Raw genomic sequence first — 8,974 nt, 5'->3', positions numbered from 1 at the left:
CATCTTGCAGCAACAGGAGGGAGTAGAGTAGCATAAAGTAAAGCGGTAGTAGTGTTGTCAACCTCGGCCAGAGATCCTTTCTCGACTCCCTGCGAGAAAGCAATCCCAGAGCCATACTATCCAGTTATCATCACAATCAAATCCTCATCACCATCCAGTTCTCATCACAAGTATCCAGTTCTAGTTGTATCGATCGGGATACAACTCCAAGTGTCCGTTACCGTAGGACAGGCTATTTACCAACTTACCCACCACGCTCGATTGACTCCGGCCGGACACACTTTCCTGGGTCATGCCCGGCCTCGGCCAAACAATACGCCGCAACCAGACCTAGGCTTAATAGAGAGGTCAAGCACGCCGGACTAAACCTATGCCCCCAGGGGTCATGGGCCATCTCCCCGGAAACTCCTGCACGTTGCGAACGCGGCCGGTGAGCAGACCTAGCTACCTCCCTAAAAAGGCAGGAGCTTACCAGTCCAACTCGGCGCGCGCCGCTCCGTCGCTGACGTCTATTAAGCTTCGGCTGATGCATACGACGCAGAACGCCCATACTATGCCCACGTGATGGTTAGTGCTATCAGGCCAGAGGCCCCTCGGATCAAATATCCAAATCGTAGTGAATTAGGAACGCGCGGTAACAAGCAGAGACTCACGAAAGATGTGACCCCGTTGCCCCGTCTCGAGGACTTGTGGCAAGGGCTAAGAATGCCCGGCCACGCCTCGTAATTATCTCTCGGGCACCTTCCAGGTCAACCCGTCTCCACATCACTTTCCAAGTAACAGTTGTAAAGTCCAAGTATCCGTGTGTCCAAACATCAAGAGGAAAACCCAAGGAATCACCCCCGGTGGGTTCCACTCAATGTAATCATCAAGGTGAACGTAGAGGAATCACCCTCGAGGTTCACACTTGAGGGGTTGCACGACAGAGCCGTATCGGAAGTGGTTAAGGAGGAAATCACCCTCGATGACCACGACCGAATAGCTACACTACAGGTTAACATCAGAAGTGCTGTAGAGGTCTCACCCTCGGCACTCGATAGTAACCCAACAGTGTCGAGCAACTAAGGGGAAAGTGATGTGCGGTGCCGGGGCCTGGTCTTCAATCCCGTTGATCGGGTCTTCAATGATGAAGCAGGGGCAACAAGGACAAGGTGGGGGTCACTGATGGATCACTAACCAACCTATACTAAGCAAATTAGGATAAGCAGGTAAGGTACAACAGTAGATACAAAAGCAGGCTATGCATCAAAATAGGAGCAAACAATAACAGTAGTAAAATCTAATGCAAGCATGAGAGAATGGAATGGGCGATATCGGGATGATCAAAAGGGGGGGCTTGCCTGGTTTCTCTGGCAAGGAGGGGTCGTCGTCAACGTAGTCGATCACAGGTCATCAGCATCGTCAACGGGGTCTACCGAAAAGAAGAGGGGGAAGAAACAGTAAATACATAGCAAGCAAGTGCATAACAGGACAACAGGCACAGCTAGACGTGTTCTAACACGGTGCTACACGATACCGGTGAAGGGGGAAGTCAACCGGAAATGTTTTCCCGGTTCCGGACCTGTGTCAAACAGATGACCGGAGAGGAAAAGTTTCATGTTCAGATAGTTACAGGCATCTGACAGGTAAACGGACCGCGCGTTCGGATTCGTCTCGTCGTTCTGAGCAACTTTCATGTACAAAGTTTTTCCATCCGAGTTACGGATTATTTGATATTAATTTTTAAAGATTTAAACAATTTCTGGAATTACTTTTAATTCAAAAAAAACAGGTTAAAAGCTAGGTGCACCCAGATCTGTGCACACAAAAGTATACCAGAGGATGACTTGTGGGTCCAGGGGGTCCCAGTTGACTAGTCAATGCTTGACTAGTCAACAGGGGGTGGGGCCCCCTGTCATTGTCTGCCTATTGGACTAACAGGATTAGTTTATACTAATTAAGTAGTTAATAGGTTAATTATCATGATTAATTAGGTTAATCAATTAATTAATTTAATTATTATTATTTATTTATTTTTACAAATACATTTTTCGGTTCGTTTAACTTTCTCAAAGTTTTGGGGGCAGGCCCCACGTCCAGTAGCACGACGAGGGCGCTGGATCAGGGCGTAGCCAGCAGGCGGGGCCGCGGCGAGGCCGGCCGGCCGGAGCTGTGCCCGTCAACGGCAGTGGGTGGCGCGTGCGAGGTGAGGGACGACCGGAGCCGCAAACGCGCGTGGGCAGAGAAGGGCGCGTCGGGTGGGAGCGAGGGCGCGGTCAGGGGCGCACGACGCGCGCATGAGAGCGCCTGGGTGGAGTGACAGGGGCACGGTGAGCGCGCCGGGGAGGGAGGCGATGCGCGGGCGCGCGCGTCGGGCGTGGCCGGCGCGACACGAGCGCAGCTAGGCCATGGCCATGGTGGGGGGAGCCGCGGGATGCGGTGGCTGCTTCAGGGAGAGAGGAGGACGACCAGGGGTTGCTCACCCACGTTGAAGGGAAGGCCCGATGCAGGGGGAACCGACGGCGGGGCGAGGTGGCAGCGATGGCGAACGGCGTTGGCGTCGGGGCGTCGTTGGGGAGGAGGATGGGGACGGTTGCATTCCGGCGGTGAGGCGGCGTCAGCGCGGTCGACGAGCGACGGGCACAGCGTCAGCAGGCGTCGGCCTACGAGGAGGACGCGGCGGGGGCTTGACGGATGAGCTGCGAGGCGTCCGGCAAGGGGAGGGGGTCTCCGGGCGGCGAATGGCAGGTCAGGCACGGCGTTGGGGCTCCCAGATCGGGAGGGGGAGGAGGCGAGGAGAACGGCGTCAGGGTGGGCGCCGACGACGGGGCGCCGGGTGGAGGGGATCGGACAGGGGGCGCCCCTCCTCTGGGTGAGTGGGCGACGGCGCAGGGAGGGAACGAGGGAGAGTGGGGATCATGGGGGATGTGGGGCGACCGAGTTAGGGTTAGTGAGGGAGTGGGGGGGCTAAGGAGGCCCGGCTGGGCCTGGTGGGTCGGCCAGTGCGGCGGCCAGCTGGGCCGTTCGGCCCAGCGTGGTGGGCGGGGGGGGGGTTGTTTCTTCTTCTTTTTTTTACATTTAAATTTTTAACTTTTCGGTTTACCATTTTTAGTCTCAGTTTTGCATTTTCTTTTAGTACCATATGAGTTTTGTTTTGAACAAAACTTGGCACATAAATCTAACACAATACCTTGAGATGTAATAAAGAGTTTGGGGTCAAGAGGAGTTGTCTAATTATTTTTAGAAACTTCAAAAGGCCAAATTTTAAATGCTGCCGGACCACTAAATAATTTCCAGGAGCACTTTCGGAATCCAAAGGAGGTTGGTTCCAACATGACAAATACCTAGGGATTATTTGCCACACTTTGAACATTTTATTTTTCAGGTTTGGCAAATATGATTTTTTTTATTTTAGATTGAAATTTGAATTTGAACTGTGATTTGGATCAAGTGAAGATTAAGAACAGTAACATGATGACATGACACCAATAACAGGGGATTACTGTAGCATGACACTGGGGGTGTCACAAGTAACGAGCCTTAGGTCATGGTCTTTCACTTAGTGATGCCGTTGGAGTTGATGGACTCACTTTATCTTCCAAGCCTTCCACTATTAGCGTATTAGATGGCCTTAAGCCATATTTATTGTAATAAGTTCTCTTTTGAGACATTCGATGTAATAGGTGTGTGATTGCTACTCTGTTATAAATCCTTCGAGTACTCTGTGTGTCAGCATTACTGATCCAGGGATGACACTTATGCATAGAGATATGACTGTTTGAGGTCTAGTCGCTACAAAGATGGTATCAGAGCACACGCTGACTGTAGGACACGACGACTAAGCTAAAGCCCTAGTTCACCACTCTCTTCTCAATTTCTAACTCCTCTCCTTTTTCTACTCCTTAGGGTGGCGGATGCAAGGATAAAGTTCATGCAACCGGATGAAGACACCCCTTTTGGACGCCACTTGAAGGAAGTTACTAGGTACCTGAACATTGGAATACATGGCTTCACCGGGACCTACCATGCCACTTTACCAGAAGAGGAGCACTGGATGATTCAAGTTCAAGTTCCAGGAAGGACATTCACGCCAGTCACTGAGCCCATAGAGTTTTCTTTCGACGCACCAACCTGGAGTCTAGGAAAGAGTATGGCAGCTCACACCACCATGGGACGCATTGGAGAAGTTTACCACAAGGGTCTCAAGGATACTAACTACCAGATTTGTGGGTGCAGCGATGAGCAATGGGAGATGATCAGCACCAGGAAGGATAGGTCAATTGCCGCTTTCATCCAAGAGTTAAACCATCACATTCATCGCCAGGAGAATCAGATGCGCGCAGGCATGATAGATATGAAGAAGGCAATGACAAGGATTGCAGAGCTTGAAGAAGAACTCAAAGCTACACGCGAAGATTATGAGGAGGAAATTGTCGTACTAGTGGAGAAGAATGATGACCTAGAAAGGAATTTAGGAGTATTCATTGGAGACCCCGCGCTAGGAGGAGAAGACGACGAACCCAAGGAGATTCGTTCTGAAGACTACATCATCATTGACGACACTGACTCGGACCCTGACGATAGTGATGATGACTATGTTGATGAAGCTGGAGCAGATATCATGGAGTCTTCGACCGATCAATATTTCTAGTCGACCACCATATCAGTAGTAGTATTCCCCCATGTAAATAGTATAGTCCAAGAACCTTGTAACGATAGTTCTAGACCGATTGTATGCCCTTGCTTGATTGATTGAGTGATATGATTGTGTTTGTCTCATGTGCATATGGGTAGTGTTTTCTCACTAGACCTCATTCTATTCTATTCTCTTCCCTCTAAACCCTCATATGCCTCCGAGACGTGACCCCGGATTTACCTTTCCACCGGAGCTCACTCAGTTGATCCAGCAGAATACCCTGATGCAGTTGTTAGTTCAGAACCAAGGCAACAACAACAACAACAACAACCCACCACCACCCCTAGTTGACAATTTAGCCCGTTTTCTGAGGTTGTAGCCGCCAGTGTTTTCCAGTAGCACCAAGCCGATAGTTGCAGATGATTTGCTCTGCAAGATTGGAAGAGAGTTAACCACTACAGGATGCACAGATGTTGAGAAGGTGTGTTTGGCCTCACACTAATTGGATGGACCAGCAGCCTCATGGTGGGAGAATTACACTGTCACCTATCCTATAGCCACTGTTACATGGGACCAGTTCGAGCAGGCTTTTCGTACTGCCCATGTATCAGTAGGAGCTATGGCCATGAAGAAGCGTGAGTTTCGCAACTTACGCCAAGGAGGACGCACTGTTGGCCAGTATGTGGATGAATTCAGTAAGCTAGCACGTTATGCCCCAGACGACGTCGCTACAGATGCAGCTAAGAAGGAGAAGTTTCTGGAAGGACTGAATGATGAGCTGAGCATGCAGTTGATGGTGGCAAATTTCAATAACTACCAGGAGTTGGTGGATAGATCCCTCATGCTTGAAGGGAAGCAGCAGCAGATTGACAGCCGCAAGAGGAAGTATGGACAGGGGAAGTATAATTCTGGAGCCTAGCAGAGACCCTGTTTCACCCCGAACTTGGGAGGACTTGTTCATAACCATGGAGGCCACACTCATAATGGAGGAAGTTCGCACAATCATAGTGGCCCCAATAACGGTAATGGTAACGGAGGAAGTAACGGACAGAACCGTTCCAACCCGGCAACACCCGCCAAGAACGATCTAAGCCACGTTACTTGCTACAAGTGCCAGAAGACCGGACATTACGCTAATGAATGTCCTGAAGCTAAGAATGGAAATGGCAATGGAAGCTCTGGGAAGAAGCCCAACCCTTTCAACAGGCGACAAGTGAACCACGTTAACGTGGAGGAGGTTGAAGCTCAGCTAGACGCAATAATAGGTAAGTTTTTGGTTAAGTCATTTACTGCAGTCATACTTTTTGATACTGGTGTATCGCATTCATACATATCAAGGGGATTTATGGATAAATATAAGTTGCCCACTAGAGTTCTTAAGACACCCATGCTAGTAACCTCACCCGGAGGAGAGTATATGGCAAGGAATGGATGTTTTCAGATGCCATTGGCCATAGGTAGGCATGTTTTCCCCTTCGATCTGATAATTTTGGAATCGCAAGGTTTGGATGCGATTCTGGGTATGGATTGGCTATCGATGTATGGAGGAAACATCGATTGCGCCAGTAAGACGATTTTACTCACCACCCTGAGGGAAGAAGGATCAAGTATGTATCCCGGCATGTGCCGAATAGGAATCAAGTAAATTCCTTATCAGGAATTGTACAGGAGGAAGTACCAGTGGTAAAGGATTTTCTAGATGTATTTCCAGAAGAATTGCCAGGCATGCCACCAGATCGAGACATTGAGTTTTTGTTTGAGCTTTTGCTAGGCACAGGGCCACTATCTAAGAGACCGTACAGGATGCCCGCAAAGGATTTGGAGGAGATTAAGAAGCAGATTGAGGAGTTACTGGATAAGGGATATATTTGCCCAAGTTCATCACCTTGGGGATCACCAGTACTTCTAGTGGAGAAGAAGGATGGATCGTTAAGGATGGTTGTTGATTATCATGGATTGAATGAGGTGACGATCAAGAACAAGTACCCACTGCCGATGATCAATGATTTGTTTGACCAGTTGCAAGGAGCTAAATTGTTTTCCAGGATCGATTTGCGATTAGGGTATCACCAGTTGAAGATTCGAGAGCAGGACATACCTAAGACATCTTTTACCACAAGGTATGGGATGTATGAGTATACCGTTATGTCATTTGGTCTGACTAACGCACCTGCCTATTTTATGAACATGATGAACACAGTGTTTATGGAGTTTTTGGATAAGTTTGTTGTAGTGTTCATTGATGATATTCTGGTTTACTCAAATAATGAAGAAGAACATAATGAACATTTGCGTTTGGTACTTGGCAAGCTCAGGGAACATCAGTTATACGCCAAGTTCAGCAAGTGTGAGTTTTGGCTGAAGGAAGTTGGATTTCTTGGACATGTTATATCAGGAGAAGGAATAGCAGTAGAACCCACCAAGGTTGTCACCATGACAAACTGGGAATCACCGATGACAGTTGGAGAGATCCAGAGTTTTCTTGGACTCGCAGGATACTACCGGAGGTTCATTGAGAATTTCTCAAAGATTGCAAAGCCCATGATGGAGTTGTTAAAGAAGGACACCAAATTCAATTGGACTGATGAATGTGAGCCCAGTTTTCTGGAGTTGAAGAGACGCTTGGTTACATCACCAGTGTTGATTCTACCAGATCAACGCAAAGATTATGAAGTGTATTGCGACGCATCTCCCCGGGGACTTGGAGCCGTACTTATGCAGGAGGGAAGAGTTGTTTCATATGCCTCACAACAGCTTAAACCCCATGAGTTAAACTATGCTACGCATGATTTGGAGTTAGCAGCCGTAGTGCATGCGTTGAAGACATGGAGACATTTTCTCATCGGAAACCATTGTGAGGTATACACGGATCACAAGAGTTTGAAGTATATCTTCACGCAGAAGGAGTTAAATCTCAGGCAGTGGAGATGGTTAGAACTCATTAAGGATTATGATATGAGATTGCATTATCATCCATGAAAGGCTAACGTAGTAGCCGATGCGTTGAGCCGCAAGAGTCATGTAAATACCCTCATGACCGGAGAATTACCCAAGGAGTTAGCAGAAGACCTTCGCGAGCTATGTTTGGAGATATTTCCGAGAGGCTATGTAGCAGCATTGGAGATTCAGTCTACCTTGATGGATAAGATCAGAGAAGCTCAGAAGACGGACAAGGAGATTGCCGAGATAAAGGAAAGGATGAGCAAAGGAAAAGCCAAGGGATTTCGTGAGGATGAGCACGATACTTTATGGTTTGAGGACCGCGTATATGTGCCAAATGATTCGCCATATTCGATTCACCCAGGAAATACCAAGATGTATCTGGATTTGAAGGACAGTTTCTGGTGGACTGGTATGAAGAAGGATATTGCGGAGTATGTATCAGTTTGTGATGTATGTCAAAGAGTGAAGGCAGAACATCAGAAGCCAGCAGGATTGCTATAGCCATTGCCTATACCCGAATGGAAGTGGGATAAACTAGGCATGGATTTTATCATGGGATTACCCAGGACTCGTTCAGTCTATGACTCGATATGGGTTGTAGTCGATCGATTGACGAAAGTAGCTCATTTCATCCCAGTAAAGACCACTTACACCAGTGCTAAGTAGGCAAAGATATATATGACTAGGATCGTATGTCTACATGGAGTTCCGAGGACCATTATATCAGACAGAGGAACCTAGTTTACTTCAAAGTTTTGGAATCAGTTGCATGAAATTTTGGGAACTAGGCTAGAGTTCAGTACAACATTTCACCCGCAAACAGATGGATAGACTGAGAGAGTAAATCAGATTCTGGAGGACATGTTGAGAACTTGTGCGCTAGACTACGGATCTAGTTGGGACAACAATTTTCCCTATGCAGAGTTCGCTTATAACAACAGTTATCAAGCCAGTTTGAAGATGGCCCCTTTCGAAACACTACACGGAAGGAGGTTCAGAGCACCATTGTTGTGGGATGAAGTTGGAGACTGACAGTTGTTTGGACCAGATTTGATTAAAGAGTCTGAAGAGAAGGTTAAGCTGATTCGCAATAGACTCAAGGTAGCCCAGTCCAGGCAGAAGATTTATGTGGATTCTAAATGCAAGGAAACAGTTTACGAAGTTGGAGACAGAGTATATCTTCGAGTATCACCACTTCGAGGAGTGAAGCGCTTTGGAGTTAAGGGAAAGTTAGCACCACGTTTTGTGGGACCATACAGAGTTTTGGAACGTATGGGAGAAGTGGCTTACAAGTTGGAATTACCCGAAGGTTTGTCTGGAGTTCACAATGTGTTCCACGTTTCTCAGTTGAAGAAGTGCCACGCGGGGATGGCCGATATTCCTCTGAGAGATACGGTGCCGCTTGAAGCGATACAG

The sequence above is a fragment of the Triticum aestivum genome, chromosome 5A (assembly GCF_018294505.1).
Source record: "Triticum aestivum cultivar Chinese Spring chromosome 5A, IWGSC CS RefSeq v2.1, whole genome shotgun sequence".
NCBI classification, from domain to species: domain Eukaryota; kingdom Viridiplantae; phylum Streptophyta; class Magnoliopsida; order Poales; family Poaceae; genus Triticum; species Triticum aestivum.
The sequence above is the reverse complement of the archived record's forward strand: the minus strand, read 5'-3'. Positions refer to the sequence as shown.